The sequence below is a fragment of the Macrobrachium nipponense genome, chromosome 40 (assembly GCF_015104395.2).
Source record: "Macrobrachium nipponense isolate FS-2020 chromosome 40, ASM1510439v2, whole genome shotgun sequence".
NCBI classification, from domain to species: Eukaryota; Metazoa; Arthropoda; class Malacostraca; order Decapoda; family Palaemonidae; genus Macrobrachium; species Macrobrachium nipponense.
In genome coordinates this window covers 49,420,678-49,438,665 of record NC_061101.1, presented here as the reverse complement: position 1 = coordinate 49,438,665, position 17,988 = coordinate 49,420,678, and the positions used below count along the sequence as shown (strand labels likewise).

At 38.2% G+C, this 17,988-nt stretch overlaps 2 pseudogenes; one reads left to right on the top strand and one right to left on the bottom strand.

Moving 5' to 3' along the window:
• Positions 1–17,988, bottom strand: part of LOC135212143 (tubulin alpha-1A chain-like) — a 47,961-nt pseudogene that overhangs the window by 9,793 nt on the left and 20,180 nt on the right.
• Positions 574–9,892, top strand: LOC135212144 (tubulin alpha-1A chain-like; annotated as a pseudogene).

Genomic DNA, 17,988 nt, shown 5'->3' with positions numbered 1-17,988 from the left:
AACATTCATAAACCGTAGCTAAAAAGAAAACCTGTAAAAATGTAGTCCAAGTTATTTAGGATATGGAATAAACGTGTGTGTGTGGGGGGGGGGGGGGGGGGGGGTGGGGGGGGGGGGGGGGGGGGGGGGGGGGGTGAATCTTTAAACCATATGGTTAACTTATTACTGAGAGCAGCAAGATACGGCTTATTACCGTAGCTGGGAGTAAAGCTGCTTAAGATCCTATATTATGGAAAGTTTCTGAATAGTTATTAAAGATTTCACGTAATGTTAGACACATTTCTTTTATTACGTTGGTTTTGTTTATGTGAATGCCTCGGTAGTTTTCAGTTGATTTATACACATACATACATACATACACATACACACATATATAAATATACAAATATATATTGTGTATATATCAGTGTGAATTTATACGTAGACATACATTATACTTACGTATTTTAACAAAACAGTCTGTATTTAGAAATACAAGTGATTAAGAAATAATTTGTTAACCAATTTACAAGCATGCTCTTTGCATCAGAAGTAAAAAAAAAAAAAAAAAAATCTAAATGCTTCTCTCTCTCTCTCCTTCAGCGTGAATGCATCAGCGTCCACATAGGCCAGGCTGGAGTCCAGATGGGCAACGCCTGTTGGGAGCTGTACTGCCTGGAGCACGGCATCCAGCCCGACGGCCAGATGCCCTCGGACAAAACTATCGGCGGAGGAGACGACTCCTTCAACACCTTCTTCAGCGAAACTTCGTCAGGAAAGCACGTCCCCAGAGCAGTCTTCGTTGACCTTGAACCTTCAGTAGTCGGTTAGTAATAGTACAAGTCTATATAGACCTAGTACACAGTCCTTCATTATAGTAGTTATTATTATTATTATTATTATTATTAGTTATTATTATTATCATTCAGTGCTCTCAATTATTGTAAACTGATTAGACTGCCTCAGTATATTGCAGTTATTATTATTATTATTATTATTATTATTATTATTATTATTATTATTATTATTATTATTATTATTATTAGTCATTCAGAATATAAATCCCTATTCATATGGAACAATCCTACAGGAGCTACGGTACTTTCAAATTATTATTATTATAATTTTATTTTTTTTATTTATTTTTTATTTTGCTCTATCACAGTCCTCTAATTCGACTGGGTGGTATCTATGTTGAGTAGGGTTCGGGTTGCATCCTGCCTCCTTAGAAGTCCACCACCTTTCTTACTATGTGTGCCGTTTCTGGGATCACACTCTTCTGCATGAGTCCAGGAGCTACTTCAGCCTCTAGTTTTTCCAGATTCCTTTTCAGGGATCTTGGGATCGTGCCTAGTGTTCCTATGATTATAGTACAATTACCACTGGCATATCCATATCCTTCTTATTTCTATTTTCAGGTCTTGATACTTATCCATTTTTTCCCTTTTTTCCCTTTCTTTTTCTTCAACTCTGGTGTCCCATGGTATTGCGACATCAATGAGTGATACTTTCTTCTTGACTTTGTCAATCAACGTCATGTCTGGTCTATTTGCACGTATCACCCTATCTGTTCTGATACCATAGTCCCAGAGGATCTTTGCCTGATCGTTTTCTATCACTCCTTCAGGTTGGTGCACGTACACTTATTACTGCAAGGTAGCTGGTGTTTCTTGCACAGGCTCAGTGGAGGGCTTTTGCCACTGAATCATGCCTCTTTTTGTACTAGTTCTGTGCAAGTGACGGATATTCGCTTGCTATGTGGTTTATGATTTCATTTTTCGTATTGCACTTCCTACATATGGGAGAGATGTTAGTCCAACTATCGTTCTTTGGACATATCTGGTTCTTAGGGCCTGATCTTGTGTCGCTGTTATCATTCCTTCAGTTTCCTTCTTTAGCTCTCCCCTCAGTAGCCATTGCCAAGTGTCATCGCTGGCTAGTTCTTTAGTCTGTCTCATGTATTGTCCGTGCATTATTATTATTATTTTTTTTTTTTTGCTCTATCACAGTCCTCCAATCCGACTGGGTGATATTTATAGTGTGGGGTTCCGGGTTGCATCCTGCCTCCTTAGGAGTCCATCACTTTTCTTACTATGTGTGCCGTTTCTAGGATCACACTCTTCTGCATGAGTCCTGGAGCTACTTCAGCCTCTAGTTTTTCTAGATTCCTTTTCAGGGATCTTGGATCGTGCCTAGTGCTCCTATGATTATGGGTAACGATTTCCACTGGCATATCCCATATCCTTCTTATTTTCTATTTTCAGATCTTGATACTCATCCATTTTTTCCTCTCTTTCTCTTCAACTCTGGTGTCCCATGGTATTGCGACATCAATGAGTGATACTTTCTTCTTGACTTTGTCAATCAACGTCACGTCTGGTCTGTTTGCACGTATCACCCTATCCGTTCTGATACCATAGTCCCAGAGGATCTTGCCTGGTCGTTTTCTATCACTCCCTCAGGTTGGTGCTCGTACCACTTATTACTGCAAGGTAGCTGATGTTTCCTTGCACAGGCTCCAGTGGAGGGCTTTTGCCACTGAATCATGCCTCTTTTTGTACTGGTTCTGTGCAAGTGCCGGGCATTCGCTTGCTATGTGGTTTATGGTTTCATTTTTCGTATTTGCACTTCCTACATATGGGAGAGATGTTATTTCCGTCTATCTTACTTTGAACATATCTGGTTCTTAGGGCCTGATCTTGTGCCGCTGTTATCATTCCTTCAGTTTCCTTCTTTAGCTCTCCTCTCTGTAGCCATTGCCATGTGTCATCGCTGGCTAGTTCTTTAGTCTGTCTCATGTATTGTCCGTGCATTGGTTTGTTGTGCCAGTCCTCTGTCTGTCTGTCATTCTCCTGTCTCTGTATATTTCTGGGTCTTCGTCTACTTTTTATAGTCCTTCTTCCCATGCACCTCTTTAGCCACTCGTCTTCACTGGTTTTCAGATATTGCCCAGTGCTCTGTTCTCAATGTTGACGCAGTCCTCTATACTTAGTAGTCCTCTCCCTCCTTCCTTTCGTGTTATGTATAGTCCTGTCCGTATTTGCTCTTGGGTGTGTGCTTTGTGTATTGTCATATGTTTCCGTGGAGGAGTGGGTTAGGTCGTCATGGACTTAAGTCAAGGTTAAGCAACATTGGGGCTGGTCAGTCGTTGGATGGGTGACGCTCTCTCGGCGTTGATTCCTTGGGAAAGGATCTTTACCATAATTTCCTCAGTCTTACTCAGCTGTAAATGAGTACCTATCCCTGATGGGATAGGGTCCAGCTATGGGTTAAATAGCAAAACTCAGCAATGATGGAAAGACATGAAGGAATAAACGACAACGACGTAAATGGAACCTCTGGCAACAGAGGAGCTTTGTCCGGCAACCAGGTATTCAACCCAATTGAAGGGGAAGTCGGTCAGGTACTTGGAGGTCTTCATCCAGCAACTGATTATTATTATTATTATTATTATTATTATTATTATTATTATTATTATTATTATTCAGAATATAAATCCAATTCATATTGAACAAAATGGGCCACTGACTTGAAATTCAAGATTCCAAAGAAAACTATTGTGTGAATTTGAAAGAAGTTACAGAAAATGCAGAAAGAGGAGATCAATTATCAGGAAAAAACAAATATACATCAATAAATAAACGGATACAAATATAAATAAATTCGTAAATTACAAGTTTAGTTGTTTCAGGGTAGTAATGCTTGGCGTCAACGCTAGAAACGTTTGGGGTCCTAATTAGCAAAATATGTTATTCCCGTATGTATAGGCATATCTTAGGATGGTATCTACTCTTGTTTATAACGCACATCACCCTTTTATAGATAGTGCAGTCAATGATAAAGAGTTCAAACAATATAATAACGTAATAAACAGACACATGGGCTTTCAGTAGCTGCGTTTCTGTATTTTCCTAAAAGAAGAATCATTCTTTTTCAGATGAAGTAAGAACTGGGACCTACAGACAGCTGTTTCACCCAGAGCAGCTCATCACAGGCAAAGAGGATGCAGCCAACAATTACGCAAGAGGACACTACACCCATCGGGAAGGAAATAGTGGACCTTGTTCTGGACAGGGATTAGGAGATATCAGACATGTGCACTGGACTCCAGGTAAAGTCTGACTCAGCTGTGCTGAGTTTAAACTTTTAAGAATGTAAAGCATTTATAACGATTCCACTGTCTTTCTTTTAAGAGTGTAATAATATATAACATTTCCACTTTCTTTCTTTGAATCTTCAGCTGAAAACGCTTCTGGCAGAGTGAAAAGACTTTAGACTCAAGAGGGGGCCAGAGGGATACCAGACTGCAACGAGAAACAAGTCACAGGAAAATGTAATAAATAAATAGATAAACAAATAAATAGACAAATATGAGGCAGGAATGAATTTGCTCCTCGCTTCAATATTAGATCAGAAGATTCCCCAACTGCGCTAGGCAAACTGCTCCACATTATAGTTGCAGCCTAGATAGATAAAACTCCTAGCAAACTTACTATAGCTTAACGTAGATCCTTGGGTGAGCCCTAAGCCTATGAGACGTTTGTTTGGCGGCCGCTGATTGGCTGGGAGCTGCCTACCTACCGGTACCAGCCAATGAGCGGCCGCCAAACCAGCATCTCATAAGCATAGGGCTCATACAAGAATCTACCTTAAGTGAATCAGCTATAGTATTAAACCCAATACTTGAAAACGACACACTGCAGCAGAAACAGCTGCCTAGTGTTGCGCGCAAAAACAGGTAGAGAATATTGCAGAGGATGTTTGTCGTTGCAGTACATTTTACGCAACAAGGATAATGAACTCACCTGAATTCTCTGCCAAATGTCAACATTGTGTATTCATGATTGTGTAAATGGCAACTGACAATCATTTCTGAAGATTGCTGAACATCTTTTGTGCGGTAAAGGACTTTGGCAAGCTAGGTCAATGGTGTGAACTACATGGATTTGGCTTTCACGTTTCAAGATTTTATTTTGATTAGTCTTAAGAAAGGGCTGTAGTTACTACAAGAACTATACAATAGGGTCTTTTGTATATGAACTTCTTTTTCTTTTTACCGTAACTGCTGGTAAGCTGCGTTGGCTTCCTGCCTTGTGACATTCTGCAACGTGTAAGAAACACATAGTAAGTTTCAATCGCTTATAGTTTTGCAAAGGCTTTGTTGCACATGAAAGACGTGTCCCTTTGGAAGTTCAAAGGTTGAGGTATGGAGCCGTGGCATTAGTGTCAGCTTATCCTTTTGATTGACATTTCTCCCCTTCGAGGGACACCAATCTGAACCAGGGATAGAGTATTTAGCACAGGAACTAAAGAACAACAATATGATCTAGACATTTGAAGGATTTGCTACTAAACTAGGATTTGTAAACTTGATTGATTCTGTATGTATGATGTATGTAATGCCTTTTTTGACGCAAACATCGTGTCTAAAGGTTGAACTTCGATTTGGATACGTGATCAGGATACCGCATTGTGTTGTGGGCCGTAAATTTGAATAGGCAAGTCAGTTAGTATGGAATACAAAGCAGTGCAATACATCTTTATCGGTTTATTAATTTTTTCATTTATTTTTCCTTTCTTAATAAAAAAGATCTCTTCTTTCTGTATTTCTCTTTGCCTCCTCTTACTTCTTCCTAATGAACACCATAATGAAAAAGAAACCCACAAAATCACTTTGTAACTTGTTTACTTCTAAGTATTTACATTTAGTTTTAGTGTGTAGTATAACTAAATGTAAATGCTTAGAAGTAAACAAGATACAAAGTGATTTTGTGGGTTTCTTTTTCAATCTTCAGAAGAAAACTGAAAGAATTTTTGGTTTGGAACACCACAATATTCTTTGGAAGCTTCTTGAATTTCAAGTCGATGGCCCCCATTAGTGGGCTTGTTCCAAATGAATATGGTTCATCTTCAGAATGATAATAATAATAATAAACTTTCTTCCAGGGCTTTTTAATCTTCCATTCCTTTGGAGGAGGAACGGGCTCAGGATTCACGTCTCTGTTGATGGAGCGTCTCTCTGTGGACTATGGCAAGAAGAGCAAGCTCGAATTCTCCATTTACCCAGCGCCCCAGGTAAGCGAGAAACGATTCGTTATGACCCTCAGATGGTGTAGCGTTATGCATTTTTTGCTAATGTAAATGTGAGTACTGGAGTGGTAACATGGAACACGTTATTGAATAGTTAACGTATTCATACATCGTGTATTTCACTGGTTGCTTACTGTTCTTTGTAAACTTTAGGATTCTTGAGAAAATATTGAAATGTTTACTCTGGGGATGTATTTTACTATATGGTCAATCATTTGGCCAGTGATATATATATATATATATATATATATATATATATATATAATATATATATATATATATATATATATATATTTTGCTTCCCGTGAGCATTCATACTACGTACAAGTAAATTGTCGTGTTCTTTGCATAGTATTCCTTTATTATGTTAAAGTAGTGGTAACTATTACTGCAATTCAACACAACGGGTCAGCTCGTTACAATTTCGTTTCATTCTAGCCTAGTGAACCGTAACACTAGCATTCAAATATTATTGTCTAGAAAGTTACAAGAGAAAGTATTACGCGGACATTGCTCTCCTAGAACTTGTTAGACATTAGATGTCACGACAAAATTATTTCAATGTGGAATTGCTAAAACAACTCAAATGTTTCTTTCAGGTTGCTACCGCTGTCGTAGAACCTTACAACTCCATTTTGACGACCCACACAACACTAGAACATTCTGACTGTGCATTCATGGTTGACAACGAAGCCATCTACGATATCTGCCGAAGAAACCTGGATATTGAAAGGCCCTCCTACACTAATCTCAACAGACTGATTGGTCAGATTGTATCTTCTATCACCGCTTCTCTCAGGCGAGTTCTTTAATCATCAGCAACATTTTCTTTTACAGGTGACATGATTCTGATATTCATATTCTGGAGAATCATTCCATTAATTTATTATTTTTTTCTTGTTAATAAGGGAGATCTCTTCTTTTTGTGTTTCCCTTTATCTTCTCTTACTTCTTCCTAATGAACATCACATTCTTTGTAGACTTGAATTTCAAGTCAGTGGCCTCTGTGGTGGGGTTGTTCCTTATGAGTAAGGCTCCTCTGAATAATAATCTTTATAATGATAATATTCTAGGAGAATGTCACTGCTGCTTAACTTCAACCTTTTGAAATTCTAGGTTCGATGGTGCCTTGAATGTCGACCTGACTGAGTTCCAAACCAACTTGGTACCATACCCACGCATTCACTTCCCTCTGGTGACATACGCCCCCGTCATATCGGCTGAGAAGGCTTACCACGAACAACTTTCTGTGTCGGAGATCACTAATGCTTGTTTTGAGCCAGCTAACCAGGTACGTGTTCAGTTAAAAAATTATTAAATTGCAAGGTTTGAAAATTGCGTCAAGTACAGTAACTCATTAATGCAAAGGTCGAGGAAATTTTTTAAATATATTCCATTTTTCAAGACACTGACTACCTATAACAGAAATGGCCAGTCATTTATCACTGCCTGGTTAGGAAAGATACTCAGATCACTGCATCAGCCGCTGATATGGTGACCAAGTAGGCTTTCTTATTCAGGGAACATTAACATTGCTGTCCTTATGGTTTTGTTTTCTTAAGGTGCATAGGAGCTGGTAGACTTGAGTCAAACCACAACTAGCTTTGAAATATCCTAAGCTCTAAAGCTTCGACTATGAATTTCAAATTCGGTATTGAAATCTACTTAAGATCTCTTCGAAGATTCTGAAATATTTTGTATCAGTTTCATTTTGTTCAATAGGCTCACATTCCAGTTAAGAACTTGAGAGCTGCAGGCACAGCAGTCAGTTACTCAGATCAGCAATACTGCGCATTGTATTTACATCCTCTGTGCTTCTAACGAGAAGGTTTTGTCGCTTCTTTGGTAGTTGAGAAAACGGTGACGTGTCTTGAGAACTATGTGACATTCACTTCACGTTGAAAAGGATTACTAAAGTCTATGATGTTGCACGAAGAAGAATGATTCTTTCGAAGTAGAAAGAAAGTAGTAAGACATATTGGTTCTTCTTTCCCTTTCTCATTCCCACCACGCCCAGCTTTAAAAGGGCTTCTTCCAGTTGCCTGTCTCATGATTTCACTTTGACGTCACTGGAAAATGCCGATCTATGAACTTCGAGCTCCTCACAGCTTGAACTCTCCTTCCTCAGATGGTGAAGTGCGATCCTCGACATGGCAGTACATGGCTTGCTGCTCCTGTACCGCGGTGATGTTGTGCCCAAGGACGTGAATGCTGCCATTGCTACGATCAAAACTAAGCGCACAATTCAGTTCGTAGACTGGTGCCCAACAGGCTTCAAGGTAATATCAATTTTTTGTAGGCATAGTTCTGTGGGATCTTTCCTAGAAGTGGACCCAAAAGGGTTTTAAGCCGGTCTATGTATCCATCTTTGCGGCGTGTTTCGTAAAAGCCAGTTTGACGATTACCGTAAAAACGGAAGCAAAAGACTATAAATATCATAAAGATAATCACCCCCAAGAAATATTAGGCCCCGGACAACGACCCCCGAAAACCGTTGGTGGTCATTATCTTGGGAAGATCCGTTTTGTGCACAGGTGCCCAACAAGTTTCAAAGCATAATCAATTTTGTAGGCATATGTTTTGTGGACTAGTGCCCATCAGGATTCAAGGTAGCATCAATTATGTATGCATATGTGCTAAGCTTGTTTTATAAAATAGTAAAAGCCGTTAAAAACAACCAGCGTCTAATAGCAAGGTTAACCCTACACTCAGCCTGAAATACCCGGTAAATGTTTAACTGCAATTTTTACATCACAGGTTGGAATCAATTATCAGCCACCTACCATTGTTCCTGGTGGAGATTTGGCTAAGGTGTCGCGCGCAGTTTGTATGCTGTCCAACACAACTGCTATTGCCGAAGCCTGGGCACGTCTGGACCACAAGTTCGACCTCATGTATGCCAAGAGAGCTTTTGTGCACTGGTAAGTACAACTCGTACATCTCACAATTGCGATACGGAACTCTGTTCCCTTCAACACAAGATAATGTTTCTTGTATGGATGAATTACTCTCTACATGCAAGCAGTTACAAAATACAAACCCCCGTTCTAAAGACATCCTTCAATCTGAAAAACAACAGTTTCGAGCCACACTAAGTTCACAAAAAACTGACAATTTGATGGTTGTCGTTATTTACATATATTTAGTAACAACCGCTTATGTCTTGGTACCTTGAAACTGATTACAATTAACTGTATGTCAATTTGTATGAGTTATGCTATTCTCTTTACATTTTAATACATTTTTATCTGCTTATAAATTTATTAATTTTTATTTTGCTTAATAAGTGAGATCTCTTCTTTCAATGGCCCCTGTGGTGGGCTTGTTCCATGTGAATAGGGTTCATCTTCTGAATTATAATAATAACAACAATAATAATGATAATTATGTCAATGGCCCCAGTGGACTTGTTCCATATGAATAGTGTTCGTCCTCTGAATAATAATAATAATAATAATTAATAATAATAATCATAATAATAATATAATAATAAAAATAAATCAATAAATAAAATAATAATATATATAATCCTTGTCATGGCCCCTGTGGGCTTGTTCCATAAGAATAGGTTTCATATTTGCAATAATTAATAAACAATAAAAATAATAATAATCAGTTAATCCTTGTATACACATTTGTTTTACACCTTTTCAATGTACTGAACCTTTTTCCAGGTATGTGGGTGAGGGGATGGAGGAGGGAGAATTCTCTGAGGCCCGTGAAGACTTGGCAGCTCTGGAGAAGGACTACGAGGAGGTCGGTAGACTCTGCAGATGGTGATGGGGAAATTGAAGGCGATGAATACTAGACACTTGTTTAAGTAATATTCAAGACTTTATGCATTTTTTTGGAGTTGAATTTTATCAACTTGGTTTTATCACTTGCTCACGTATGGAAATATTTGGTATTTTTTACTGGATTTATTAAATTATGAGCTTATTCTGACAAGATTTGATTTATCCTGAAGTTCAGTGCGGCATAACTACAATCCTTCACAATTCGAAGGTTAGGTATAGTTTCCACTAATGTTTGACAGTGCTCTGAAAGTATTCTGGTTAAAGTTAATCCTACAACAGTGCTCTGAAAGTATTCTGCTTAAAGTTAATCCTAACAGTGCTCTGAAAGTATTCTGCTTAAGATTGATACTGACGCAAAAGCTCTGAAAGTATTCTGATTAAGGTTAATAGAGTATAAATGAAAGTAAAGAATGCAATAACAGTTATGATTGAGCCTACCCAATGGAACTCAATTTTGCGTTCTTTTGTACCCAACTCAAACTACGTGTGGACTTTGGTTCCACACAATAACAGATTTTGGATGTTTGTAACGTGAAAGTTTTGGAAGGAAGTGCTCTTAATAAACTTACTCCTTCAAAGTTACCTTGATGAACAGCGATTCCTAAAGTCATGGACTTATTTTCATCGACTGAAAGCTCGGTGTCTACTTACCTGAAGCATGATAAACTGAATTTGTAGTGATAAAGTTTCAAATAGAGTTTTACTTAACTTAGTAGTAAGAACCAACCCATTTTATCTTCAGAAGCAAAATTGTCATTAGCCTTCATCAAAATAAAATCTCGTTTTTGATTGACTGGATACAGAATTTAGGCCAAAGGCCAAGCACTGGGACCTATGGGGTCCATTCAGCGCTGAAACGGAAATGACAGGATTTTAAGTGGAAGGACGTGGGCAACAAAAAGTTGGAATGCACTTTATTATCATTGCCATTATTCAGAAGATGAAGAACCCTATTCATATGGAACAAGAGCCCACCAAAGGGGTCAACTGAACTTTGAAATTCCAAGCCGTTCCAAGAGTGTGTTGTTCATTCTTCGAAAGAAGTACTAAAGGCAGAGGGAAATACATAAGAGGAAGATCAGTTATTTGAAAAAAAAGTAATTTAACAGATTAAAATGCAAGGAGAATTGTATTAGAGCAGTAACGCATTGCATTTTCGCTTGAACTTCCGAAGTTCCAATTGCGCGACGTCCCTAGCAAGACTGTTCCACGACACAAAACAAACAAACACAGTCCTACGGTGTGAGGAATAAAGGACCTCTGGAACTGGGAAGTTCGTCAGGAAATAGCCCGGAAGAGAACTGCCAAAATTTGGTATCATTCTTGATTTTTTTTTTTATTTTAGAAATCATCTTCAATTTTTTTAGAAATCAGTTTTGCCTACCAAGAGAAAGGAAAGCAAAAATGGGCCTTGTGCGAGTATATCACAAAATGCGAACTTTCTCGACAGCTGCCCCTTGTCAACTGAGAGAGAGAGAATGTTGTTCTCACCAAGCAAACATCATATATGAAACACATCTTTCCATTTGATCACAACTACTAAAACTCCAATTCGCATTCAATAGTACATTTATTGGTACTAGTACAGTAGGCATTTAAATATTTTGAAAAAAAAAACATTTTCCATTGAACTTTTGAATACTTTTAACTGCTCTGTTTCACCTGTGCGATTCCATATGCGGAACCAGAGAATTTGATTTCTGGTTTAGAAATTCATTTCTCGATATAATGTGGTTCGGAGCATTGCTAAGTAACCAATTGGTTCCTAGCGACGTAAATAAAAATCTAATCCTTCGGGCCAGCCCTAGGAGAACTGTTAATCAGCTCAGTGGTCTGGTTTAAACTAAGATATACCTACTTAACATGCAAGAAATCTGTAATCTTTGGTAAATGTAAGACTTTAAGCAAGTCCTCCCTAGGATACATTCTAGCATTCTCCGTTTTCTTAAGCAAATAAATGCACTAAAGAAAACAAAATTTACTCTTTAAAGGGGGTCTCGCGATAAATTTACACTGTTTGATTCTTCGTCCACAGAAAACAAATAATAATATATATCAATGTCTAAAAACGCCACCGTTAAATGCTTGTTTTTTTTTGATGACTTAACCACATCGTCTTCGTATTTATGATTTGTGTTGTTTATTTTAGTAAGATAAAACATTCCAACAGCGTCCATGTCTGATTAGTATTGAATTGCTACTCAGAATGAGCTACTAAGTTCGTGATTTCATTATAAATTGCTTAACTAATGCCATTACTAAGTTCGAGATTTCATTATGAATTGCTTTAATACCAAAAACCTTTCTTCAAAAATGCTAAATAAGAGAGAAACTTTTTTCACCGGAGAAATATATTCGTAGATGATCTGTAAAACATACGCTATTTGGTTGGACGACTTTAAAATTATCATATTGATATATTCGTCGTAATCTTGGCGAAGGTATTGTGAACATATCTTGTTCTCAATACCTTCAGGGTAATAAGAGCATTTTGGAAAAATGAAAAATTGCTTTAGTTCTTTGTGTACAAGATTGTGCGATCTTCTATTGAATACAAGACTGGACACATTAGTTTTATTGGAGATATTCTTCACAGATCAGGGCGTTATCTATATCTTAAATATAAAGCCGACGGTCGGACTATGTATGTATGTTCGCTATAGACGGCGAAACTACTGGACTAAACTGAACCAAAGTCAGAACATATATGTAGATTTTAAAGGGGATGGTTTTTAGCCAGGTGTTTTGATCAGCCGGATATCCTGGCATGCTACCTTCTTTGTTATTATTATTCATAGAGAGAGAGAGAGAAAAAAGAGAGCAAATAAGCTATATGAGAATCTCAGCCACGGCCCAGTTGTGGCCTGTGTTGTTGGAACCTATAGCGGTGTCAGACGCAAAATCATGGCTAAAATTAACCTTAAATAAAATAAACGCTACTGAGGCTAGAGGGCTTCAATTTGGTATGTTTGATGACTGGAGGGTGGACGATCAACATACCAATTTGCAGCCCTCTAGCCTCAGAGCATGTAAGATCTGAGGGCGGACATAAAAAGTGGCAGACGGACAGACAAATCCATCTCAATAGTTTTCTTTACAGAAAACTAAAATCCTCCTCAAGTCTTTCATCGAGAACAGCTTGTAGAGATTTAATACTATGGCCAGGTAAAGTCTGCCGAGTCATCAGGTGATTGGTTAATTCGCCCTCGCGATGTAGTACTTCCTTTCCGATAACGATTCCAAACTACTTCTCCAAGGAAGCAGAAGAGATCTCGCGCTGAAAGCGAAGCGAACTTCTTCCATTGACGAATTGGAAATCAGTTCCTGGTGACCATCGTCAGAGTTAACGGAACTTGAGAGCTGGTAAACTGTGAGGAGCTGCGGAGGACAAAGAGGCCTGATTTCTTATTCATTGGGATTTCGGTGTATCGTTGGGGCGTTTGGTCCAATCGCCGAATTTGAGACGACGCCAAACGTAGGAAATTGATTGATATAAACGACATAGTAGATTGTCAAGTCGAAGTTCTTCTTTACGTTGCGTTAATCAACTACATAGACGACAATAAGGATTCATCGTGATCACAGCATCAAAATTAAATTTAAAATAAATAGAAATATATTTTTTTCATGCAAGTGAAGGCATTTCAAAGGAGAAAGGTATTTATTTTACGAGAACCCAATTTAAAAAATGTTCGCACACTTGAAAAGAAAAGCTTTTCTTTTAAAAATGCATAAGGAGAATCATAGTGTAAACGAAGTTTTAGTGAAGAATCGGTAAAATAAACAAACAATTTGAAAAAAAAAAAAAAAAAACACTTCCACGACAAAAATCCAGTACATACACTTACACATGTACAAATAGTGAATGGTATAAAGCATTATAGTAGTTTATGCAAATAGTCGTTATGAGTACCCTATCCATTTGTAATAACCAAAATAAATATTACTAATAATGACTAATCACTGTACTGAAGGTTAGTCGTGTAGTACTCACCAATGAAGGAATTCTGTACTGAAGGTTTCAGTGCCATGAAGATGTGCCTGGAAAATAAATGACAGTCAGGGAAGAACATGCCTTGTTGTGCTAAAAACCGGACATTTCCTTCAGTATAACACAGTAACAATAAAAAAAAAAAATAATCACATCACTGATTCAATACATGCATTAAGCTACAAATGTCCTTTAATATCCAATTCGCTCTACCTCGGAATTATGTATTTTCATATATGTTAACCGAAGGGGAATTTTTTTTAGTTAAAACTAATTTCGTCCTCTCGTGGATTCGAACCAGCGTACAGAGGAGAAATCAGGGCTTCAGTGACGCCTGGTCGGTTTAGGCGTCACTGAAGTCCTGATTTCTCCTCTGTGCACTGGTTCGAATCCACGAGAGGAGGAAATTAGTTGAATTAAAAAATTCCCCTTCGGTTAACATATATATATATATATATATATATATATATATATATATATCATATATATATATATATATATATATATATATAGTCAAAATTGACAAGGACTAAATTATTACGATGTTGAAAACTTTTCCATACTTTTTGGGTGATAGCAATACTGCTAGTGAATAAGACGGAAGGGAAACTGTAAATACAGCTGAATACAAACATGCGAAGATTTCCTACATCTCAATCAGCTTCAACATTGTACAATATCTACAAAAGTAACACAAAAGTCACACACTAAAAACTACTATAATTGAATGCGTAACTAGCACAATGTCTCCGATAGCAAAACAGATAGTACTAAGGATGGAACGTAATCAACAATTAGCACAACACCTCCAAAAGCAATAAAAAAGCACCAATGATACAACTTAACGGTTAAATCAGTGTCAGATAAATATGCTTACGAAAGCATTTGAAACACTGCATGATTTCTATGATGTTTAACACGCGTTGCATCACTTGCATACTAACAGTATTCCATTAGTGTCCTGGCTCATTTCCATATGACACGTGATCATTAATAACAGCAATCTACAACATCATACATTATTGATAGCGTATTTCATAAGGGCAACATGTCGCCTGTAAGTATGCGTACTGTATGCATACGATTACAAAATATATTGAGTGTCGGCTGCATTGCACTTCATATTAGTATTCTGACAATCTTGACAATTCTAGCGCATTAGGCAATGAAAAGGTTAATAACTACATCATTAAATATATATGCATATATATATATATATATATATATATATATATATATATATATATATATATATATACATACAAACATACATATACATACTACGTCCGACTCTATCATGAAAGTATAGTGTCACACATAAATAAGTTTGCCTCTAATTCGACTCAAGATGAATGTCATGTCTATAGGCACGTAAAAAAAATTGGAATAAAAACGCAGTTTTATTTATCATTATTAATCAGAAGATGAAGAACCCAATTTCTGGAACACGCCCACCAGAGGGGTGCCCTGACTTGAAATTCAAGCTTCCAAAAAAAATACCAAGGTGTTCATTAGGAAGAAGCGAGAGGAGGTACAGGGAAATGCAGAAAGAAGAGATACCACTTATTAAAATACAAAAGATAAGTTAATAAATTAATGAATAGATAAAAATGTAGGTAAATTATTCAAATGCAAGGAGAACTAGATTAAGGCAGTTAATGTGTCGCGTCTTTACTTGGACTATTGAAATTACGATTGCAGACATCCTCAGAAGGGAGCTGTTCTAAGGTCCAGTGGCAGTGACGCTAAACCACTTACACACACACTCACAAAAGACACCACCTTAGACCAAACACACACACACACACACACACACACACACACACACTCCTAGAAAGCCATTAAAAAGTCTGGGGTGGTGGGGAGGGGGGGGGGGGGGGGGGGGGGGGGGGGGGGGGGGGGGGGGGGGGGGGGAGGGTGGGAGGGAAGGAAGCCGTGACGGCAAGTGGAAGGCGCATCATTGCTAGACCAAACGTGTCACGGGGACCTCTGAATGAAAACAAATGAGCCCCACTCAAGGATAAGAAGACACCGGGGGCGGCATCTGGCCGACTTGGAAAATGGCGCAGACGGGTATCGAGGTCAAGAGTTTGGGGTAAGGGGGGGGGAGGGGGAGCGGGAGCCAGAATTGGCGCTTTCCGGGACCTCTCTTGTTCGCCAATTGGATTTATTCCATGGGTATTGAGGAGGGATAGGTCACATGGCCCCGAAAGAAAAAAAAAAAAAGCGAGTGTGCATATTTGAGCGCATAGACTCTGCCCGTGTTTAAGTTGCATTTACTATAGCTATATATATATATATATATATATATATATATATATATATATATATATATATATATATATATATATATATATAATATATAAGTGTGTGAATACAAATACATACATATTATACATAGGTATATATATTTATATATATGTATGTATGTATGTATGTAAATTTCAACGTTCTGGTATCAACCATAGATAGTCAAGAAACGTGACATTTCTTCACTTTATATATATAAAAAAAAAAAAAAAAATCTACTTTTTCCGAAAACTTGGTCTCCCTTTGAGGCACAAAGACCAATATGAGGTCAAGTCTGAATAGCATTTCCTTAATTCCACTTCTTGCAATGCCGTTGTCCGACCCTGTTTAGCATACAAATGAGTAATGACAGACTCCTTGTTCATCTTTAACATGGCAAAGCAAGTGCTTTCGACCACTTTCAGTGGATCAGTTAGTTGACTGGGTTAACTGGGTGTCAATGTTGCTCTCTCATCATAAACTGGGAACATACAGATGCAATAAAGATTGGTATTGATGTGCACGACTGGCAAATGATCATTGGCAACATTCCCTCCTTCCAGATTTGCTTTCAGACAGCTGGATTTCATGAAGAGGAGAAATTAGTAGATGTAGTACGTCAGGTGGTGACCAAGTAACCAATGGAGTTTGGCCCACTCTCTGCACCCCGTAGGAGGGTAGAGCCGTCAGTGCACCTCGCGCAGTGCTCTGTAGGCAATACTTACTAATGTTGTTTGCAGCGTGACTTCCTTAGGCCCTTGCAACATCTTTCATTCCTTTTACTGTGCCTCCGTTCATATTCTCTTTCCTCCAGATTCCTGTATTCTCTTTCTGTGGGCGGGTTCCCATCTGTATTCCAGATCGTACGACGGAGAAAATCGCCGGAGGGCATCTGGTTGGCAAGGAAGAGATGTTGAGGATTGTCCAAAACAAGTCAGCAAGAGAGAGAGCGAGAGAGACGGTCCAAATTAGACCTCCTACCCAGGTCCTTAACCAAAGCTTCAACAGGGTTGTGTGACCATCTCACCAAGACCCCACTGATTTAGCCTGCCCAAATCTGCTGAAGGAAGGAAGAGCCCACTCATGCTTTTACTAAAGGCATACTACCCAAATTGCATCCTTAATCTTTATTATCGTTTTCTCTCGACCTGTCACCTTCCATTACTCCTTCCCTTGCTCAACTACAGGTGCACTGTTAAAATCATTGTAAAGTACTTTCTGGAATTAAGTGAATTAATGTAGCAATTATTCCCCTTTGACAGTAATTGAGGTGAATTAATTACCTCTTCAAATCTTGTTCTTCATGTATGTTTCTACGATAGGTAGCATATTGAGGCGAATCTACACTCATCAGACATCTCCCTGCCTTTCAGGAATCGATGTCCAGTGTTAACTGAATAGTGCAAGTTTCCTGATTGAAGTGTTCATGAATTCCACACCGACGAACCCGTTGCCGTCAACAATAACTTGTTCAACCTGGGGATAGATTCCCTTGTAACCGGTACTGTACTGAATCCGGGAAAAGAAAAAAGTCACAGAAACAAAGTCACAGGAAAAAAAGTCACAATAATCTTTCTTAGACAGTGACCCCTACGGGTTTTAACTCGTTATGTATCTGCCTTTGCAGCATGTTTAGTACAGGCCTGTTGGGGATTTTTTTTAACCCCGGTATATATCCACCTTTGTGGTGTGTTTAGTACAAGCTGGTTGGGGATTTCCGTATAAATATAAACAAAAGACTGTAAATTTCATAAAGATAATGTCCGCCAAGAAATAGTGAATATCTCTTCTATGACTTTATTACCGGCTACCATAAATTAATGTGACTTTCTTTCCTGCGAC